The 23,779-nt window shown below is 44.4% G+C and overlaps 1 protein-coding gene and 1 pseudogene across 1 annotated transcript in view; both read left to right on the top strand.

Annotated features, from left to right (window-relative positions):
- The window catches only part of LOC148024221 (uncharacterized), a 115,246-nt gene that overhangs the window by 9,545 nt on the left and 81,922 nt on the right, over positions 1-23,779 (top strand). The gene's annotated exons all lie outside the window — the stretch shown is intronic.
- Positions 20,854-23,477, top strand: LOC148024222 (uncharacterized; annotated as a pseudogene).

Consider the following 23,779-nt stretch of genomic DNA (forward strand, 5'->3'; position numbering starts at 1 on the left):
AACTAAATCATCATCTTCCACTGGCGACCCAATGGAAGCAAGTGCATCTGCAATCTTCTTCACCTTCATGTGGTAGTCATTGATGCTCATACTTTCCCTTTGCACATTGTGCAACTCTTGCTTGAGCTGCATTTTTCTGGCTTGCGTATTTGTGCTATACATTTTTGACAAAGTATCCCATGCCTCCTTTGGCGTACTTGCATCCTGAATATGCACAATCATAGAGTCTGAAATGCTGATAGACAGCCAGTACATAACTTTCCTGGCTCTCTCATGCCATTCTTTAAATGCCTGCATTTGCTGTTGATTGGGAACATCAGGAAGAACTGATTCTTCTTCATTTTCTGCAACGAATTCCCAATATCCTTTTCCCATAAGGAAATTCGTCATTCTAAACTTCCATCCTTGGAAGTTGTTCTTGTCAAGCTTTTCAGTGACAATCTGTGAAAGAGAATCAGACGCCATTACAGAACACTACAAAAAATTCTGTCACTGCAAAAAACACAGCTTCAGCCTCACAAGGGCAAATTTGCAAAACTGACGAAAGTGGTATTTGACCACACAGTCACTTCCTAGTGACGATTTTGCATCAACAGGCAACAAGGATGATTCTGTAACTCCCAATGTCTCTGCGTACAGGCATACGATGCAATTTCTACAGTAACTTTTCACCGACCTGTAGAACAGTGGTCGCACAGAAAAAAAACAGGGCCTTTTCTTGAGTGCGTGCGGAAAACTTCCGCCTCCAAAACAGGCCCCGAAATGGCCTCAAATAAAAAAAACAGAGCAACCAAGGGCTAAAGCCCTGTCCCGCAGCATATACTGCCCTCTTGCTACACCGCGAAGAGCGTCTCAATCTGAGACAATGCACTCTTGCACTTCCCGGCTGTGCTACCTGCAGAGACTTACTCCCAAAACAGAAAAATGAAAGCAACACTGGTCCTCTTACCAGAACACCGCGAACTTGGTTTGCTTTCTTGAGCTCCTTACTACGAACAAGGCTCTGATACCATGTCAAGATTGTGGGAGAGAAGGAAGGAGTTTCACTTGTAGCTTTCTTGCTTGCACAATGGGGGAATACACACAAAGGTGGAGGCTGAAAACAGTTTTCCTCTTCTTAGTTTGTGTAAGCAAAAAAGAACTCTTGTACAAAGAAATAGAAGAACCCTATATATGGGTCTCAAACCAAACTCAACTAACTAAGGTGGCATACTAATTGAGCCACGAACTAGAGTAGATAAGGATAATTGTCATCTAGCTATTATTCATGGGCGGTGTACCAAACGCATCTGCAAACTGACAAGTCGGTGACATAAATGCACAACGGTCACCCTGGCATATCACAAGTGGAGCTCGATATCTCAACAGTTTATGGCCATGGTATGTGAAGTAAATACAGGGTGGCACAAGCACATGCATCTTTACTCCCAACAACCTTCCATTTAAAGCAAACGTGCCTCTAGTGAGGAGAGAACAAGAAGTGATAAAGTGTAGATGTACATAAAGTACAACAAGATGAGGAAAGATGTCATCTCATCTTATGCCCATCGTCTTCCTAAGAAAGGCAAAACGTTCGATTGAGGGACTTTTAGTGAGCATATCTGTAGGATTCTTGTCAATCAAGGTTTTAACAAGCTCAACAGACTTGTTCTCTACCACCTCCTTGACGAAGTGATAGTGTCGAATGTAGGTTAGGAGTAACAATAATATCAAGGTTTGCCATGAGATGCGGTCTAACCATAGGGCCTCCTTACAAGCCTTATGTGAGATGGAGACAGGATCGAAGCTCAGCATAGAAATCAATAGACAGTGTGAGAGTGAAGCATGACACCCAATGCAATAGATTGAAAGAGAGTGTAGTGTAAGTTCAAGGTACAACCCTTAAACCTTAGGGTTGTAGGGGATGTTCACACCCAAATACGATTAGTGTCCGTAAGTGTGTGACATACGTACATATGAAATAAGACCATAAGTATGGGGGAAAAAACCTCTCCTACCGAGAGTAAAAAGTGGGGCGTAAGTGAAATACTCCTATGTGAGCGTAGGCGTAAGTGGGGGGGGGGGGATGATCGTCCTCCAGTGACCATAGTATACTATTGTCTGAATCCACTGTTGGTAGCCACTGTGAAATATGCACTAACCCCTTAGATATTAACCAACCTTTAATTATACTACCTTCTAGCCGAGCTCGTTGTTGCACAAATCCTTTCAAGGTTTTCATGAAGTTCTCCACGAAGAACATCCATCGCATATGGATATGTCTTGCAATCTTCACTTCCTCTAAAAGATGCACTAGGAGGTTGGTTTGTATCGTGAGCATGCTGGTGGGCAAGTACTTCTCAAAGAGACAGAGAGTCTCCACTACTCCCCGCCTTGCAGATTTAATAGAGGATTTCTTTCTCTCCTTTTGTGAGATCCAACCCCCTTGGAGTGGAGTGATCAAGAGTACAAGGATCATCCGCCACCAAAGGAGATCAAATTTAAAGCATTGCGAAATGCTTCAAAATTGTCACGAGGAAGAGCTTTGATGAAGATGTCTACCACATTACTAGTGGTAGGACAATAGACAAGGTTGATATCACTTGCATGTAGCCTCTCTGTGACAAAGTGATAATGTATCTCAATGTGTTTCGTGTGTGCATGAAACACTGGGTTCCGTGCCACTGCAATGGCACTCTCACTGTCAGTGAACAAAGGAGTAGGCTCTGTAACAGATACATCCAGATTAGCTAGCAAGTGTAATCCATACGCATTCAACTGTGGTAGTGAAAGCTGCCTTGTATTCAGCTTCGCATGACAATGTGGCAATAATGGACTGTTTCCTGCTAAGCCAAGATATGCAAGACGAGCCAAGAAAGAAACAATTGCCACTAGTGGAGTGATGTGAATCATAATCTGAAACCAGCCTTCCTTCTTGGAATGGGTGGTGATAACCTGATTTAAGAGTTAATTACAGCAATAAATAAATGCACATAAAATGAAATACACACTTTACCATAACATTTTTGGATAGTAGACTCCATGTTGGCCCCAAAACTGGCGCCCCTTGCGGTATTTCTTTAGCTTCATTCAATTGGAAGGAGTATAACTTGAGATTCTTCAATCTCCTTCCTGCTAACCAATTGCTCTTGCTGTCATAAATGACCAGCAAGCCTTTTGGGTCATTTGCCCCTTGATTCACCCAGGACATCTTTTCCAATTTGACCCTTGGCTGGCCAAATGTTGCCCCAAATCAATTTGGGATGGGCTAGCTCCTGAAATCCCTTGATAATCTTCAATTATCAGGTGCTGATTTCAGTCCCTTGAGCCTTCAATCTCTGGCACGGATCCCAAGGTGGCTGCTTAACCCTAATTTCTGCTGTAAATTAGGGTTTACTGCAGAAATTACAAATCAGCCCACCAAAAATGGCTGAAATCTCCTCCAAATGGCTGAGAATTACTGAGAATGGCTGAGCATAGGCTGAAGGAGATGAGAGAATGCTACAGAGAGAGAAAATTCTGAGATTTGTCGTGAAGAACTGATCAAAATCAGCTGCTGCCCTGATGTACCAGCCCCAAATGGATGCACCAACAACAATAGGAGCATCAAAGACTGTGATCTTCAGGAGAAAGTGCATCAGCACAATTGTCAGCTTCCCAAGGTCAAGAATATACAATCTCCATCACCAAAATGGTCTCCAATGGCTGGGAAATAGCCCCAAAAGCTGGCAGCAACAATCCAACACCTCTTCCCAACAGCTCCAAAATGAAAAAACGAGATTTCCCTCTCCCTTCAGCCCTATATAGCCTTTCCCCCACTTGCATGCGAAAGTTTTGCCAAGTGGCAGCTTTCTTAATCCATTTTCAGCAATTTTCAGCCATTTAATTAATTTTCAGAATTAATTAATTCTGAAAATTAATTCAGCCCTTAATCCATGCCCAAAAAATTGACCTTGCCCATCCAAAAATTAATTGGCTAGGCCATTTGCAACCCAAAGTGGTCCCATGCATTAATTGACCCTTGGACAAGCATTAAACTATTAACTAATGCTCCCTAGTATCACCACTGACACTTAATGGCCAATTAATGGTCTTAGGGGCAAACTGACACCAAAATTCATCTAGAATCTAACAAGGGTAACTTGTTACAACTTTTGCCTTTGACACCCATCTTTTTCACACGGTCCTTCAACCTTCAACTGTAAAAAAAAAGTAGCTTGCACCTCACATGTGCATCTTTTAATTGCACATTTGATTAATCCTTTAATCAAATGTCAATTAAACATAAGCAAAGCATAAAATTTTCACGTTCTCGTGACACAGATGAGCTGTTTATGAACCCTTGGCTAAGCAAGAAAGCATCTATCTTTGCATACCAAGCTCTAGGAGCTTGTTTCAAACCATATAAAGTTTTTTTCAGCTTACAAACCAAGTGTTCCGATCCCTCAACTGCAAAATCAATGGGCTGTTGTATATATACTTTCTCATGAAGTTTCCCATGTAAAAATGGAGTTTTAATATCCAACTGATGCACGGTCCATCCATAATGGGCAGCCAAAGTAACCATAGACTTGATGGTTGTCATGTGGGAAGTAGGAGCGAATGTCTCCTCATAGTCAATGCGTTTCTTCTCTTCATAGCCTTTAGCTACAAGCCTTGCCTTATATTTGTCAATGGATCCATCTACATTTCGTTTCAGCTTGTAGACCCATTTTGTTCCAATGGCTTTCTTCCCAAAGGACAAAGACACTAAATCCCATGTTTGATTCTTAGTTATAGAATCCAATTCAGCTTGCATTGCTGCCATCCAATGCACACACTGTTGTGCATCCTCAAAACATTCAAGCTCCTCATCATGAAGTGTGATTGCTGCCATAACAAACTCCATGGTGTGTGCACTATCATGCATACGAGCTTGCCTTCTAGTACGACCAGCCATGGGTGCATCCAGATGACTATCTTTCATAGTCTGTAAATACCATCTAGGCATTTGTCTTGCCTCCTTACTGTCCATAAGCGCTTACAGAATTTTAGTTTCAGCACTTTGCTGAATATTCAGATTAGCCAATGGCTGATTTTTTGCATTTTCCAATGGAGCAGTTGGTTGAACATTGTGTTCACTTGCTGAAATTCTAGCTGAATCACCAAATGTAATGGGCAGCAGCCCCTCAAATACATCACGGCAGCCTGACATGTATCTAAACCAGCCAGGGACAATTCTATTTTTTCATCAAATAGTACATCCCTATTGACAAATACCTTTTTCGAAACAGGATCATAGAGTCTGTAGCCTTTGCTCTCACTGCTATATCCCATAAAAATGCATTTAACAGCCTTGTTATCCAACTTTTTTCTGAGTACCTTTGGAATATGTGCATATGCAAGGCACCCAAAGGTAGGAAAGTGTCCAACAGAAGGTTTCCGGCTGTTTCAAGCCTCAAAATGTGTAATTTTCTTCAATGCTTTGGTGGGGCATCTGTTCAAAACATGGCAAGTACACATGACGGCTTCCATCCAAAAATCGTGTGGCAGGCTCTTTGCTTTCAGCATATATCTGGCCATCTCCATGAGTGACCGATTCTCTCTCTTTGCAACGCCATTCTGCTGTGGAGTATAAGCAGTACTGTACTGATGGACAATGCCCTTTTGCTTTAAAAAAGAATTTAGCATAGATGACATATACTCCCCCCCTCGGTCCGAACGGAGAGTCTTTATTTTACAACCAAATTGGTTCTCTACAAGTGCAACAAAAGCCAAGAATGCATCATACAGTTCTAACTTATTGACCAAAGAGTAGACCCAACAAAATCGAGTAAAGTCATCAATAAAAGTTACAAAATAGTAACATCCTCCCAATAACTTTGTGTGCATAGACCTACATACATTTGAATGCACTAACTGCAACCTCGCTGTTGCTCTGAAAGCAACATCACGGGAAAACGAAAAACGATGCATTTTTCCCAAAATACATCCTTCACACAAGTGCTCAGGAGGTCTCTCTAGTAGAGGTAATCCATCTAGCATTTGTGTACGCTGTAAGAGCATCAAGCTACCAAAGTTCACATGCCCCATCCTAGCATGCCATAACTCTACTTGTATCATAGCAGGAGTAAGAGTGGATGTCAAATACGCTGACTGATCAACTGAAAGAGCATCCAACTCGTATAACCCATGACATAAAGTGCCTGCCAAGACCAAAGTCATGTGTTCTTTGTCTCTCACCATGCATCGGTCATCATCAAATGTGACCTGCAATCCACAACGTGCCAAAGAAGAGATAGAGAGCAAATTCTTCTTTATGCTTGGCACAAATAAGGCATCCTGTAGGCGGAGAATAGAGCCATCAATGGCTGTGAGCACAATCTCCCCAATACCTCTAACAGGGTATGATGCATTGTTGGCACACTGTACAGACTTGCCAACTGGAGTTGCACGAACAGATGGAAATAAATCTCTATGAGATGTAATATACCTAGAAGCACCACTGTAAAAAAACCAAGTACTTGCATCCTCAGTAGAGTTGAATGCTCGATCTGCCCAAGAGGTGTCATTACTGTATGTGTAAAAACAATAGTCCCTGTTTGCAACAAAGGACGCGGACTCAATAGCAGTGGAAGGAGCATCAGAAACAGACATTCCCGACTCCTTGGCGATTTGCTTTCTTCACTGAGTGATGTAGTGGCTTGGCTTCTTGCAATAATGGCATTTGCTCTTTTTGGCTTGCGTGTCCCCTTGTTTTTTACTTGCCTGTGATGTGCTAGAAGTCCCAGAGCTCTGCGGAGTATTCTTTACTTGGTTGCCTTTGCCCTTCTGTCTAGCCATAAAAGCCTGCTCAGAGGTTATGACATCCACACCACCATTTCTTCTTGTTTGCACCTCCTCTAGAAGCAAACTGACTAACTGAAGAAAAGTGATTGGCTGTGCGGCAATCCTCATGGTGAGGTTTAAGGCCACTTGGTAGTGTGGGGTGGTCTCCTCTACGAGAAGTTAGCTTTGTATCTCTCTTAGGCGATGATACCATGCTTTGATACCATGTGTGAGTGGGCAACGGAAAAAGGAACTCGAACACAGAGGAAGAGAGAGTGACAATTTGCAAGAGAAAAAAAAAGAAACGTGCACTGAGAAGGAACAAATGCTGAATACATGAGGATTGATCAATCCCTGCACGTGACCCACAACGTTAGTGAGGCCACCAGATCAGGTTGATGATGATGGCAGCAGTGAAGATGGAGAAAGATGATGGAGTTGGAGAGTGCACCTACCAAAGGAGGAGGGAAGATGATAATCTGACTGACTACCAAGTGGGAAATGACTATAAATAGCCAAATATCCCAAAAATTGGCCGACTTGAAATGTGGGGCCACAAATATGGCCGACCAAAATTTAATGTTGGTAAAAATGCTAGAAATACTTAGAAAAATCTTGGAAAGGGTCGACAATGTCCAATAGGGCAAGTGTCAGAGTGCAGCGATGTGGAAGCTTGGGACCAAGACTGAGAGAGAGAGAACGCAGAGAGAAGAGAGAGAAAGAGACAGTGGAAGATGAAGATCTGTTGTATAAAGTGTGATGTATACAAAGATATGTAGATATGTACACGGGCGCAGTGCGCGGGATTGCGTATCTCCACCTCGACGATGCAACCTGCTGTTCACCTCGAAGTCCGCTGCAGTCTGCACGATCTCCAACCTGAAATCTGCAAACAGAGATGAAATCTTCACGAGCCTCCAGCTTGAAACCTCCGATCAGAAAAATGGGAGAGACTGCAGAAGATCGGCTATAAATAGCCAGAAAATGGGCGCCAAAAATAGGCGGGTCGGCTGCATTAAATGCATCCGACTGACTAGGTATAGGTCGGACTGCCATGTGGCAGTCCGATTGTACGGACAGGATCTGATCGCTAACACCCCCTCTCAGAGCCTGGACGGAACAGAAGCCTGAGGGATCTGGCATGTCTCCGAAGTAGAGCCTGGGGAAGCGCCTTCGTAAACAAATCTGCAAGAGTGTCCTCCGTCTTGCAGTACTCCACAGCGATGGTCTCATCCAGAAGCTTCTCTCTGATGAAGTGGTATTGGATTTCTATGTGCTTCGTTCGGGCATGGAAAACAGGATTCCGTGCCAAGGCAATGCAACTCTCATTGTCACATTGCAGCAAAGTAGGACGAGTCTGGGGGCAGCCAAGCTCCTCCAACAATCTCCGAAGCCACACAGCCTCACATGTGGTGGAAGACGCGGTGCGATACTTCGCCTCAGTAGACGAAAGGGCTACCATGGGTTGCTTCTTGCTACTCGATGAGATAACACCTGTACCCAAGGTAAAACAATAACCTGTTGTAGACCGCCTGTGGTCCACATCACTAGCCCAATCCAAGTCGCTCCAATCTGCAAGTACAAGATCTGAACCACCTGTGCCTGCTGGATAATGAATCCCTAAATCAGATGTCCCCCTCAAATACCGAAGTATCCGCTGGGCAGCCTGCCAATGCACCATTTGAGGTTCACTCATGAACCCCGCCAAGAGACCAACAGCAAAACAAAGATCAACACGAGTGTTGAGGAGCCAAATCAATGATCCAATCAACTGACGGTAGCAGGAAGCATCCGGGAGAAGCTGAATGTGAAGTAGCCTACCAGTTCGGATCCATAGGAGTAGAAATGGTCCGACAATCCTCCATCGCAAAAGAAACCAAGAGCTCCTGTACATATCTCTGCTAAGAGATGAAAATCCCCCTCTGAGACTGATAAATCGCATGGCCCAAGAAGAAATGGAGTAGACCCAAATCCGTCATCTCGAATGTCTGATGTAAAGCTGCCGTCGTCTCTTTGACCTTCTGTGCATGATCACCTGTGACAATAAAATCATCAACATACAACACAAAAACCACACAACCAGCCTTGGAAGTGTGTACATAAAGCTGCGGATCGGCCTTGGAACGCCGATATCCCAACTGTGACTGAAGGAACGAATCAATCTTCTCGTTCCATGCATGTGGAGCCTGCTTGAGGCCATACAAGGCCTTCTTCAACTTGGAGACTTTCCCATCTAAAGATCCAAAGCCAGGAGGCTGCTCTACATAGATCTCCTCCTTCAAATCACCATTGAGGAAGGCCGACTTCACATCCAACTGGTAGACAGGCCATCTCCTATGGCTAGCCAAGGCAAGCACAACTCGAATAGTCGCCATACGAGTAGTGGGGGCAAAAGTATCATGACAATCAATCCTTGGGCGCTGTACAAAACCTTTAGCAACAAGGCGAGCCTTGTGCTTGTCCAAAGAACCATCGCTAAGGTACTTGGTCTTGAAGACCCATTTGACGCCAATCACCTTCTTATTCGGGGGGCGAGGCACGAGAGACCAAGTGCCATTCCTCTCAATAGCGTACAACTCGGCTTTCATAGCTTTCTTCCATGGTGCGGACTGTAAAGCCTCCTTTACGGAGGTGGGCTCTCGATGCTGCATAACACGGGTCATCAAATAATAGTTAGAGCAAACAAGCTCCGTAGAATGTGCCTGGTGCCTCCGTGACCGCCGCGGACCATCCTACGGTCCCCACTCCTCAGGGACCCCCTCGATCCCTGAATCATGGAGTGTGTCACGGGCCCAACGAGGAGGAGGCCGGACCTCTCCTCGTCTCTCTTCATCAGCTGAAGACTTTGGGATATCCACCGGTGGTTACTCCTCGGGGGTGACCGGTGGAATAGTAGACTCTGTATCGGAAACAGAATCAGAATCAAAAGGCGCGGGCTTCAAAGGAACTGTCTCGGGAGCCCAACTCTCCCCTGGATCTCCAAGAACGGGATGCTCATCACCCGCTGCTATGGCCGGAACCTCCACGAACCGCATATCTCGACTGGTGTACACATCCCGCTTGACGGGATCATACAAACGATAGCCTTGGGACTGAGAGCTGTAGCCAACAAACACCTGTCTTCGGGAAGCTGCTTCAAATTTATCACGATGAGCCTTGGGAATGTGAACATAGGCATCACACCCAAAAACCCTAAAATAAGAAACATCGGGCTTAGTCCCAAAGTATGCCTCAAAAGGTGTCATCCCATCAACGGCCGAAGTGGGGGATCGGTTAAGGATGTGGACTGCAGTAGCCACAGCCTCGGCCCACAGAAACTGAGGTGTCTGTCGGTGCTCCATCATGGTGCTCGCCATATCGATCACACTTTGGTTCTTCCGTTCAAGAATGCCATTTTCTTGAGAAGTGTTGGTGTTAGCAAACTCCTGGTGAATACCTTTATCTGCACAAAAACGAGCAAACTCATTAGAAACAAATTCACCACCCTTATCGGATCGTAAGGGCTTCGATCGCCTGCCTGATTGGTTCTCCTCAAAGAGAAGCCAATCCTTGAAGTGGAAGAAAGCTTCTGACTTCAACGCCAAGAAATAGGCCCAAGTCATCCTGCTGTAGTCATCTACGATCAACATGAAGTATGAGCTTCCTCTCAAGGACTCGTTCCTCATAGGGCCACAAAGATTCGTAGAGACAAGCTCCATTGGTGAAGTAGACCACTGCGAAGCTTTTTGGGGAATCGCATCTCTATGCTGTTTTCCACGAATGCTGGAGACGCATGGCTGTTGGCTCACCACTATGTCCGGCAACCCTCGAACAAGCTGTCCACGTGACGCCCTTCGAAGATAATCATAGTTGAGGTGACCAAACTGAGCATGCCATAACTCTGACTGTGTCTGAGAGGTAAGAAGAAGAGTAGGGAGGGCGGTAGAAGACGTCAATTTGTAGATGCCGTTCTCCTCATGTCCTGATGAGAGAACCTTTCTTGACCCACGATCAAGGACTTGCACCGAATCACTGTCAAACTCTACCAAAAGTCCAAGTGAACAAATCTTATGAACCGAAAGTAGATAATACCCTAAACCTGGCACATGCAAGACCTCTGAGGTATGGGTATCACCACGTCCATCTGGAATAAGCTGCATCTCACCCCGTCTTGCAATAGACATCGAAGAGCTATCTCCAATGAGAATTTGCCCACGCGAAAGTCGCAACTGGGCAACACCAACTGATGAAGGAGTCATGTGCCGGGAGGCACCACTGTCAACGATCGACTCTCGAGCCTGCGGAGCTGTCATCGCAGCATCAGAAGCATTCGGTGTAGAGTCCTCAATGACAGCTAGATGAAGAAACGCAGTTGATGAGGGTGCAGCCACCGCTCCAGAATCCTTCGTGTCCTTCTTGTTGGTGTCCTCCTTGTCTTTGTCAGGGCAATCCTTCTTCCAATGGCCGGTCTTTCCACAAATATGGCATGTGAATTCTTTGTCCTTGTCCTTCTTTGACTTGTTGTCCTCCTTCTTTTTCTTTTGGTCCTTCCCCTTCTTTTGAGAGGCTTGACCTGTCAAGGCTTTCCACTTGGAAGCATGCTGTCCCTTCAGTTGTTCCTCTTGGTCCAAGACCATAGGAACCAGCTCTTCCCACCGAAGAGTAGACTCTCGCCCCGAAGCAATAAGGGTAGAGTAGAAAGCACTGAATCGTGGCGGCAACTGGGACAAAAATGTGATCGCCATGTCTTCGGAGGAAATCGGCTTTCCTACATTCTGAACTATCTAAGCTTGTTGATGTGCTCCCGCAACGAAGAAGACTTGTTCACGGACAAGGTTCGCATTTGCACCTCCAAAGAAACCCGCTTCATAAGGGTCATTCGGTTATACATCTGATCAAGCTCCAGCCATATCTCTCGAGCCACCGTCAAGTGCTCGATGTGGGCTATCACGGCTGTAGTACAAGACAGAAAAAGAAAAGAACGAATCCGGGCATTCAGTTGGTCCCAGTGAGACTATGCCTTGGCCAACTCCGCACGAGCATCGGAAGAGAGTTTGGACTCATCTCTCACCGAAGGCCGGTCGATCTCCTCCTGTACAAGCTCCGCCAAATCGTAGGACTCAAGGATGGCCAACATCATCACACGCCAGATGCGGTAATTGTTGCCATCGAGCTTTTGATCTGCGGGAAGAGCCGGTAAGATAGGCACCTTCCCGTCCATGATCGTCTGGAACTCCAAGTCAATCTATGTAGACATCTTTACCTGTAATGCCTTCACAAACGCAAAAGTAGCCCCCTTTGACTGTGAAAACGCAGCCTGCTAGGGCTCTTTCTTCCGCGTCTCGTACCTTCTTCACCCGCCAGAGGCGATGAAAAAGCAAAACCTGCACTTGAAAGCTGAAAACTCAGCCTTCCTCCTCTTCAAACAGCAGCAAACAGCAGCAAATCCACCAACTGGACTCATTTCCTGCCCGCCCACGCTCGCTTCAGCCTTGTTCTGAGGCGCAGCCCTCCCGCTCGCCCTCAAACGCTGGAAACGCAGCCTTGTGCCGTGATGGAAACTCCTCTTCAGGTTGGTTCTTCAATCAGCCAGCCCTTCTACACTGCTTTGATACCATGTCAGAGTGCAGCGATGCGGAAGCGTGGGACCGAGACTGAGAGAGAGAGAACGCAGAGAGAAGAGAGAGAAAGAGACAGTGGAAGATGAAGATTTGCTGTATAAAGTGTGCTGTATACAAAGATATGCAGATATGTACACGGGCGCAGTGTGTGGGACTGCGTGTCTCCACCTCGACGATGCAACCTGCTGTTCACCTCGAAGTCCGCTGCAGTCTGCACGATCTCCACTCTGAAATCTGCAAACAGAGATGTAATCTGCACGAGCCTCCAGCTTGAAACCTGCGATCAGAAAAATGGGAGAGACTGCAGAAGATCGGCTATAAATAGCCAGAAAATGGGCGCCAAAAATAGGCAGGTCAGCTGCATTAAATGTAGCCGACTGACCAGGTACAGGTCGAACTGCCACGTGGCAGTCCGACTGGTCAGTCCGACTGTACGGACAGGATCTGATCGCTAACAGCAAGACAGGCTAAAGAATTCAAAAATTACCCGGGAAATACACATAAAATCATGATTGGAGGAGAAAATGCATTGAAATGGAACGGATTGAGTGCTCTAGAATGAGCTACCTCCTTCGTCGAAACAAGCTATAGAAATTTTAGAGCTCCTAAAGTCCTCGTCTGGCTCAGATTGAGGCTCACAGGCAGGAGATGACAAAGCATGATAAACATGACTGCTAACATCAACAACCTTGCTATTGGCTGGCAGTATTCAGCACTTTATTTCAGAAATTTATTATTGAAAATGGTTGGCAATGCATCCACTTTTGACACAAAGAATATTTTTGACATTTAGAAATTTGATGGCAACATCTTTGATCTTTGGAAAGATCGTATGCAGGGTATCTTGTTTCTGAAGGATTGTATCAATGCTTTGGAAGAAGAAAAGCCTGTTGCTTTGTTAGATGAGGAACGGGCTAAGATAATGAAGAAGGCTATTGCTTACATCAAAATGGCAGTCAAAGATGATACCTTGGTTGATATCAAGGGACTCTCAATTGTGTTGAAGCTTAGCTGGATACAGTAGTTTGAGGAGTGAGAGTGACGGTTGGAGAGAGTTAGAGAGAGAGAGCGAAAGTACGATTAGATTTGAGTGTACCAACAGTTTGTTGGTACACAAAGAATAAAATGTATTTATACTTAGGGCACGTAAGGGTGCATTCATATGTACAGCTAAATAATGTCCCTGTACTTTACATGCAGGTCAAACGGGCCTTTATCCCAACAACCTTCAACTTAAAGGTCTGAAGTGAACCTCTAGTCAACTCCCACTAGTCGTATGCAGTGCTCATGCTGAGCTTTGCTTAGACTTTTAGTGAGAACATTTGCAGGGTTGTCATGTGTTTTGATCTTGGTCAATGTGATTAGACCATCTTCCAGAATATGTCTGATAAAGTGATATTGCACATCTATATGCTTTGTGCATGAATGATACATGGCATTCTTGGCCAAATACACGGCACTTTGGCTATCACATCCCAAAATTGCAGTACCCATAGACAGGTCGAGATTCTCTGCAAGTCTGCTCAACCATATAGCTTCCTTAGAAGCTTCAGTAGCTGATATGTATTCAGCTTATGTAGTACTTAGTGCAACGATGTTTTGCAACATGGAACACCAAGAAACAGCCCCACTAGCAACTGTAAAGACATATGCGTTGGTGGTTCTACGAGTGTCCAAGTCACCTGCCATGTCTGCATCACAATAACTTTGCAAACTAATTGCATCCTACCCATAGCAAATACACTTTCTTTGTGTACCCTTTAGGTATCGAAGAAAACACTTGACAACCTCCCAATGTGTTTTGCCAGGATTTGACATAAATCTACTAACAACTCCAACTGCATGAGCAATGTTTGGACGAGTAGCAACCATAGCATACATAAGAGAGCCACAAGCTGATGCATAAGGGACTCCATAGCATTTGCTTTTACGTCATCTTTTGGGGTGTCGGCTTTACGAAGCTTAAGATAAGGAGGTAAGGGTACCCCAAAAGGCTTAGCTTCAACCATGTTAAATCTGTCCAGTACCTTCTCAATGTACTTTTCTTGAGATAAAAACAGCAATTTCTGCATTCTATCTCTGCGAATCCTCATGCCCAAAATATGCTCTGCATTTCCCAAATATTTCATGGAGAAGGCTGATTTCAGCTGAATTTTGAGAGCATCCGAGCTAGTCTTTCTTTTCCCAGCTAGCAACATATCATCCACATACAAAACAAGTATGATGGGGCTGCCATATGTATCCTTTTTCATGTACAAGCAATGATCTGCATGGTTGTGTGTAAACCCATGAGATAGCACAAAAGTGTCAAACTTTTTGTACCATTGCCGTGGTGCTTGCTTCAGCCCATACAGGCTGCGTTTTAGTTTACACACTATCTGTTCTTTTCCACGAACTACAAAGCCCTCAGGCTGTTTCATTCTCCTCATCAATGTCACCATGCAAGAAAGTTGTTTTTACATCCATTTGGTACAACTCTAAGTCCAATACAATAGTGAGAGCAAAAAGCACATGTAGAGTGGTCATCTTCACAACAGGTGAGGAGGCCTCTGTTAGCAGAGTATTTGTCAGCTCATGTGTGAGTCTGAGCTTGATCTAGGCTGGGCATTTTTATTAGGTATTTTAGGTATTTTTCTGGTGTGGCATTTTATGCTAGTGGAGCATTTTATGCACCAGTCGGCCAGCATTAATGCTGGCCGACCAACATTTATTGCTCCCCACTTTTCAGTCTATTTATTCTCAGTGGCTCCTCCTCAGTCACTATCATCATCATCTTCACCATCTGCACACTCTGTGGAGAGAGGAGCCAGTGCCAGTGCCCACACAGCCAGTGACTCACTGTTGTATACGACTGTCTCGTGTTCAGATATATGGATTCCATTTCCCGTGCATACATCTGAGTTCTCATCTGTATCGCGTTCTTTTCTTTTCTCTTTTTGTCTTGTGTTTCAGCAGTTTATTTCAGCATATGTTTATGCTTCCACCGCTGCTTCACTTCTGACATGGTATCAGTTTTCAGGATGTGTGTTTTTGCTGTGTTTTATTGCTGATTTCACGGCTGTTTTTCCCTTTTCTGCTCAGGCGGTTGCTGCTCCCTACTGGTGACCTATTTGACCTGCGTTTTCTGCAGTTTTACCATCGCCTGCTGCCTACGCACCCTCTACTGCCTGCGTTCTCCATCAGCAACTGCTGGCGACAGTTTTCCACCTGTTTTTCTCCAGTTTATAGCCTGCGTTTTGCTGATTCCGCATCTTTTGTGGCTGGGTGACTGTTAATTCAGGCCGTTTTTGCTGTTTTTGATTGATTTTTTGACTTTCTGCAGCAGATTTTGTTTTCTATTGATCAGATTTTGGGTTATATTGGATGTGAACTCTCATTTTCTGCAGTCTGTGCTTGTGTTTTGGCTGTGTTTCCTCTCTGACCATCTCTTCTCTACTTCTCTTCTTATCCTCTCCATATGGCTCCTCCGTGCACTGCCACTGATGATAAGTTACATGGACCTGATTATCTCACTTGGAATGTTGTCATGAAAGCTTGGTTTGTGCAAAAGCGGTTATGGTACATCGTTTGTGGAGCTATTCCTCGACCTCTCCGTCCTTTTCCTCTTCCTGAAGACTTTGATGAGGACAACCATGAGGAAGCGGTGCTCACATGGGACTCGGACGATGCTCGTGCTTACTCGACGTTGCTTCGGTGTATTTCTAAAGCGGTCTTACCGACGGTTACCTCTTGTAGGACATCTCCTGAAGTATGGCAGAAGCTGCAGCAGATGTACGAGGCACCTTCCACCATGCGGGCAGTCACACTTTATGGCCAGCTCCAACAGATGAAGTTTGAGCCGAAAGATACTATTCAGTCTTTTCTTCTTCGTGTTACGCAGGTACAGGACCAGCTTCGGCACATGCAATCTGCTCTTCCCGAGGCGCATCTCGTCGGGACGGTCCTCTACAAGCTCCCCCCGGAGTTTGATGGAGTGGCCAATGCTTTGCGGGCGTAGACATCATCGACTCCTGTCAGTTTTACACATATGACCTCGATGCTTCTTGAGCATGAGACATCCTTGAGATTAAAAGGGCGGCTTCCGGCACATTATGGAGGCGAGGCTTATGTAGCTTCAGAGAGGGGTAACAGACAGAAGAAGTCGAAGGCCCAGTGTTACCACTGTGGCAAGAAGGGACATTTGCGGAAGGACTGCAAGACGTTAGCGGCTTCCAGGAAGGAGGAGCAGAAGACGAAGCGGGATGTTGACTCTACCGATGAGTCCTCTCCTTCATTAGACTCCGACTCAGATCCTCCGACCAAGGTGAAGTCCAAGGCGCGGAAGGGATTCTCTTCTTCGGATCGCAGGAAGGGCTTGGTGGCCGCTTCCTCGGCTGCTTTCTAGTGGTGGTGATGAGGTCATCCCTCATGACTCTCTTGTGCTAGAGCGGGAGTGTGAGCGGGTGTTCAGATGGGGCAGCCGTGCCTCATCTATACTTTTATACAGGTGCACAGGTTCCAGAGAGGGACGTCCTTGACGCATCGCCTTCAGTCTGGCAGAATCAAATCCTGGAGCTGGGATTGACATCCAGGTTCATGATGAGCTGGTTATTTGACAGAGAGCGGGAGGCTTTCGTCTGGAGCTCACATGAGGGGACACTTTGGCGGTCTGGCCAAAGGCGGGGAATCCATGGTCACCTATGTTCAGGGGCATTTTTGACAGGATGGTCTTGTATGCTACTGCGAGACATTGGTAACGGACACAGAGACATGCTATGATCTTCTCTATTTTCAGGTGTTTGGTACGATTGACATCGACATCAGGTTCTCTCCGAGGCACCTTGGTGGTGGCTTGATCACCCACTGCTTGGGCATCCATGGTTCTACTTGGTGGTTCTATAGTTTCTGATTCCTTTTTCATTGTACTATTATATTGTAGCAGATAACCCATGATCTAGCAGAGTATTTGTCAGCTCATGTGTGAGTCTGAGCTTGATCTGGGCTGGGCATTTTTATTAGATATTTTAGGTGTTTTTCAGGTGTGGCATTTTATGCCAGTGGAGCATTTTATGCACCAGTCGGCCAGCATTAATGCTGGCCGACCAACATTTATTGCTCCCCACTTTTCAGCCTATTTATTCTCAGTGGCTCCTCCTCAGTCAGTATCATCATCATCTTCACCATCCACAGACTCTGTGGAGAGAGGAGCGAGTGCCAGTGCCCACACAGCCAGTGACTCACTGTTGTATGCGACTATCTCGTGTTCAGATATATGGATTCCATTTCCCGTGCATACATCTGAGTTCTCATCTGTATCGTGTTTTTTTCTTTTCTCTTTTTGTCTTGTGTTTCAGCAGTTTATTTCAGCACATGTTTATGCTTCCACCGCTGCTCCACTTCTGACAGCCTCTTGGAAGTCAATCCCTTCCTTTTGTGTATACCCTTTATTTATTTTCAGCATTTATTGGCAGCTGTAAGCCATTTTCAGCATGCTCTTCATGCTGTACAGCACCTTCATTTTCATTACCAGCACCAACATTTTCATAATCAGTAAGTCTATCTTGCTGTCCATGACCTCCTTGTGCTCTTATTTGCTGTCCATCATCATTTGGCTAAAAAATAACCGGGTGATCATCAGTTTCAGCTTGTGGTACGACACCATGAGGCTCATTTTCTGAAGTAATAGGTGGCTGCAAACTCTGAAATTTGATCTTTTTCATATTTTCATTTGAGGCTAAAGTACCTTTTAGCAATTTTACCTCATTAAACACAACATTACGGCTGTGAATAGTTTTCTTGAACTGAGGTAATCACACTCTGTAGCCAAATTCACCCTCATCACCATAGCCCATGAAAATGCCTTTGGTGGATTTCGGGTCAAGTTTGTTCCTTAGATAATCTCTAACACGTACAAAAGCATCACAGCCAAATATGTGTAAATGGTCATATGAGGCCAGTTTGCCAAACCAAGCCTCCTCAGGGATACCATATTTAAGGACCTGTTTGGAGAGTGGTTGCAAATGTGAACCGCGGTATTGAGTGCCTCTCCCCAAAATTCATGAGGGAGATTAGTAGTGGACACCATGCACTGCACTATTTTACATAAAGTCCTATTATATCTTCCAGCCACCCCATTTGAAGAAGGGCTGTAAGGAGGTGTCAGCTCCCTCTTAATACCATGCAAGTCACAAAAGGACTTGAATTCAGTAGATGTGAACTCACCCCCATTTTGTTCTCAAGCATTTCAGCTTTCTACCTGTTTGAGTGGTTGCCAGTGTAGTGTAACCATGCAAGTCAAGCTGACCAACAGATAGTAAACTCTTTTTAATGCCAGGCACATATCTGACATCTTTTAATACAAGCTCTTGCCCATTCTCTAAAGACAAGTGTACAGTGCCAATTCCATCAATGCTGCAAGCATGGTTATTTCCAAGATACATCTTTCCATAACTGCCTGCATTGAACATAGCAAAACACTCTAAGCAAGGAGTTACATGGAAAGAGGCACCAGAGTCTACATTCCAAGTCTGAGTGATACCATCATCAAGTGACAAAAGTGCATCAATCACATCAGCTTTGGTAATTTGCATATCCTGCATGTGACATATAAGGGCATCATAATCAACTGCACATAATACATTAGCCTCTGTATCTGAAAGCTCTTCCATGACCACGCTAGAGGCCACATTGGCCTTCTCTTTGCCTTTGGTTGTCTCCGATGCATCTGTCTTTTCTTCCTCCTTTTTGTCTCATGCATTCTTCTCTCTCTTGTTCCTTTTTGTAATACCTGCAAAGGTTTCTTGTGGCCCTTTCGACCACAGTGATAGCAAGTAATGTCACTCTTTTCCTTTCCTTTGCTCTTGCTGCTGTTTCTCTGCCTTGCATTTGCATTTTTCTTTTCAGCCCTGCCTCTTACATGATAAGGTGAGTTGCTGCCTTCTCCACTAGACATACGTCTAATTTCTTCATTCAAAATAGAACCCCTCACCCCATCGTATGAGAGATTGGGGTTATTGCTAAGTGAAACCACCAAGGTCTCCGAAGAGTCAGGCAGTGTCATGATAAAAAAGATCGCCCTCAACTTATCATCAAAGTCCAAATTTGCATCTTTGAGCTGATTTAGAATCCTTGTAAATGCCCTCAAGTGCTCAGTTGCAGGCTTTGACTCATCGAGTCGCATATTCATCAACTTGCACATTAAATGCACCTGATTAACAGGTGTGGTGATCTCATGGGTAGTTTTCAGCTTGTTTTATATTGCATAACTTGTATCTAAACCCTTAATATCTGTCAGAATGTCATCAGTGACACCCATCTTTATGTAAGCCACAACCTTTTTATTCATTTTGGCCCAATCTGCATCAGACATTAGTGCAGGTTTATCTTCCTGCAAAGCATCTTCACAATCCTTTAGGAACAAAATGCCTTGCATACGGTCTTTCGAATGGTCAAAGCCATGACCATCAAACCGTTTGATCTCCATCAAACTCTTGATGTCTGAATTGGAAGAAGTTGCAGTTATTTTATTAGGAACACAAGAGTAAATGCACTAATTTGCAAAAGCACAAGCTGTACCAGCGAAATGCACTGCTGTTCTTTCTCAACTAGAAGTAAATTTTTGCTGTTTGTACATGAACGAGCCAACAAATGGACAAAAGATGCAGAAATTTACCAAAATCTGTGCAAATCTCCAAAATTTCAAGTCCAAAATTGCATAAATATCAGTCAGTTTGACCCAAGTGAGCAAAACTTTGCTAATACATGAAAAGCCCCAAATATCTGGGATTCAATGTCAGGAATTTTTGCCCAGAAGAGTGAAAGTCCGAGAAATTTGGTAAAATCCCCAAATTAATTTGGTGTCACCGATGGCAATGTTAGCAAGTTTTGACAAGAATGTCACTGTCAGGCCTAGATGAGATCAAATCTGGGAAAAGCCCTAAATTTTCTGGCCAGATTTGCACAGATTTTGAAACTGTGCCACGTGTGAACATCGTCAGCAGAGGAAGAGGATAAAAGGCCTATGTACCCCGAAACGGCGTTTCGGCAGGTCTGAAACGGACCGGCCGTTTCAAACCGGGTCGGAAATGAGAGCACGCCGTTTTGGAATCTTGCGGCCCGGCCCCGTTTCGCGTGGTTATCCAGTGCCGAAACTCATTCATGATTCTCCTTCCCCACTTCATATCACTTGCGTAGCTCTTGAGTCTCGCCTCGGCTCTCCTCCTCCTCGGACCTACAGCAGCCAGCTCCCATCTCCTCTTCCTCTTTTCCTTCTTCTTCCTCTTCCTCTAAGCTCTTCTTTTTCTCCTTCTCCTTCAGATTTCTTTTTTTTTTCTTCTTTTTTCTTGTTCTTCTTGTTCTTTCTTTTTCTTCTTCTCCTTTAATCCATTACCTAGGTCCTGCCTCCTAAAGGCTAATCATATCATGGCGCCGGATCCATATTGGAGGCACTCACTCCAATCAAGGGATACGAGGGCTTCGGCGGATCAAAGAAGTGGTAGTGCAACTATTGTGGATTGGAGAAATCGGGGAGTGTAACGCACGTGAAAGACCGCTTGACTTGCGTTCCCAACAAAGACATTGGGCCTTGCGCAAATGTGCCGGCAGAAGTAACAGTAAGTCTCTATCTTTGGCGCCGAAAGCGTATGGCTATTGAGCTAGAAGAGGATGAATCAACGCCACATGGGGCTAATGAAGTACAAGTGGGGCAAAGAGAGGCTAGTGGGTCTAGTGGCGCTAGCCAAATTGGAGGTACGAGTGACCCATAAAAAAGAAGTGCATCCATATCCGCATCGGGTCTAAGTGCAAAAAGGACCTTGTTGCCATCTTCTAGTGGTGGTGGGCAAAAGGGCTTCTTGGATGGTGCAAGGATCCATGTGAGACTTCAGAGACAAGTAATTGTAGAGACACTAGGAAACTCATACGCTTATTTATTTGGTGTACTATCTCTTTCAATGTGGCCACTACACATCAATGGAAGAAGACAATGAGGACAGTAAGTTGCATAGGGTGTGAGTGGGAAGGTCCATCCGCAGATGCATTACACACACGGGAGCTTTGAAAGGAAAAAACATTTATAGAGGCTCAATTAAAGCCCTTGAAGGAGACATGGGTGAAATATGGATGCACAATATTATGCGATGGATGATTAGATATACGCCGAAGGAATGTTTACAATGTTTTGGTGTCTTCATATAAAGACACCATGTTCATTAAGGCCATCGATGCCTCTGCCTGAGGTCTTACCATCACAGGAGCTTTCATTTGGGAGCACATGCGACATGTCATCATGGACATAGGAGTCCAAAATGTACTGCAGGTGGTGACAAATAATGGAAGCAATTATGTGTCTATGAGACGTATGCTTCAGGAGGAGTTTCCTAGCATAGTATGGACTTCATGTGCATCCCATTGCCTTGACTTACTTATTGAAGATGTTGGGCAAATATCTTGGGTGGATGACATTTTCAAGACGGCAACAAGCATGGTAAGATTTGTGAAGTTAAGGCCATCCATCACAAGCATGTTTCGAGCCAATAGCACACTTGAGCTATTGAAGCCCTCCACCACTCGATTTGCTTATATGTTTATTGTATTGGAGAGGTTTATACGGATCGGTCCAAATTTGATACAGACCATTGCATGCCAGGAATGACTCACAGGGAGTGAGAGAGAGTCTCCAAAGGCTCTTGCTTTTAGGCGTAATATTTTAAATGAGAGTTGGTGGGTTGAGGCAGAGGCATTGGTGAAAAGTCTTACTCCTATTTACACTGTATTCCGCATCACTGATGTGGAGGGGTGTACTTTGGGGCTTCTATATGAGTATATGGATAAAATTGGCGAGGCCTTGCTTTACAACAGCTTTTTGCCCCAAGACAAGTAAGTTTTTGTTTAACTTTTACACATGTAATTATTTGGTATTAACAACTCCTTGATGATTGATCATTATTCTAACTTCTAAGTTTTTAACATATTTTATCTATAGGGTTGATGAGATTCATGCTGTGTGGAATGCACGATGGGATTGATTCCATAAACCAATCCATGCTGTCGCATATATCTTGCATCCCCTTTGGCGTAGCGAGGAGTAGTACACTAGCGAGGAGTTAGAGGAGGGCTTTATGGAGTACATGAGGCGTTTCACAGGGGATGATATAGATATGATGAGAAGAGTAGAGAATGATTTGCTGGCATTCCACAATCATTCTCTTCATTTTGGCCGACCCACAGTTAGGCTTCGAGAGACGCAGCTTCAGCTTCTCTCTTGGTGGGAGAAATACAACAATTGTGCTGCTACTTTGGTATGTGACTGGTGACTTTTATATTTTGAATCTTGATTATCTAATGCATTATGCAACCTAGGTAACAAGTTCTGTAATCTATTGCCCACTCAAATGTTGATTTTGTGACATGTATATTAGCAATTGCCAATTACTTTACCTCAATCTTTTAAATTTGAATAGAAATGCATTGCCATTTGGGTCCTCTTGCAAGATTGTAGTTCAGGGCTTGCTGAGAGAAACTGGAGCTCATGGGCCCTTTTCCACACCAAAAAGAGAAACAAGCTCACAACTGCCCTGTTGGAGCGTTTAGTGTTTTGCCATTGCAATCTCCAGCTTCTTGAGAGGATCGCTCTGTCCCCTGAGCCTTCACAGGTAAATTGGTAATGATTAGTATTATGCATAATTAACTTTTCAACCTTGAGTCCTTGACACTCGACATTGCTAATTTGCTTAGAAGTTGGATTCTTAATTGTGATACGTATGAAGTTTGAACATTGAACATATTGAATCTCCTCTCATATGATATATCTTTGTCTCGTTCACCTTTACAGGTGAATGTTGACAAGATTGATATAGAGAATGTGCTGATATTCCGCAGATACCACAGGAGGAGCGGGATATCTATTTCATGCTCTATGAGGAGCTATTGACACTGGTGCACAAGTCTTGTGCACAGAGGAGGGTTAGAGTGAGGGCCACATGTAGTCGTGTATCACAGGCAGAGTCAGAGCTAGAGTGTGAGGATGAGGCTGAGGTTGCTTCATCTTCTTCTCAATCAAAGACCTTAGAGTCGGACGAGGAGATGGTGCACAGATCTTTAGAGTCCGGATGACTCGTGATATACAGGAGTCAGTTTAGCAGTGCAGAGTCCAGACTAGAGTTGTCAGTTGTTCATTGATGTTGATGCTTATAGCCTCACTGGACTTTGGAGTTTTGATAGATAATAGATAATTCACATGACATAGTTACTATCATTGTATCTCGATCCCACCTATTATGCATCTTGATTCTTGTTCCATTGTTCTTAATGTCAGTCTTCATTGCTCTTTAAAGTTTAGATTATAGATTATTCATGAGTTATAAATTCTAATTCATTTTGTTGCCTTATATTTTGAAAATTGAGTCTTAATTGCG

The sequence above is a fragment of the Lygodium microphyllum genome, chromosome 15 (genome assembly GCF_053477565.2).
Source record: "Lygodium microphyllum isolate KBCC chromosome 15, Lygodium_microphyllum_v1.1.10, whole genome shotgun sequence".
In the NCBI taxonomy this organism is placed as follows: domain Eukaryota; kingdom Viridiplantae; phylum Streptophyta; class Polypodiopsida; order Schizaeales; family Lygodiaceae; genus Lygodium; species Lygodium microphyllum.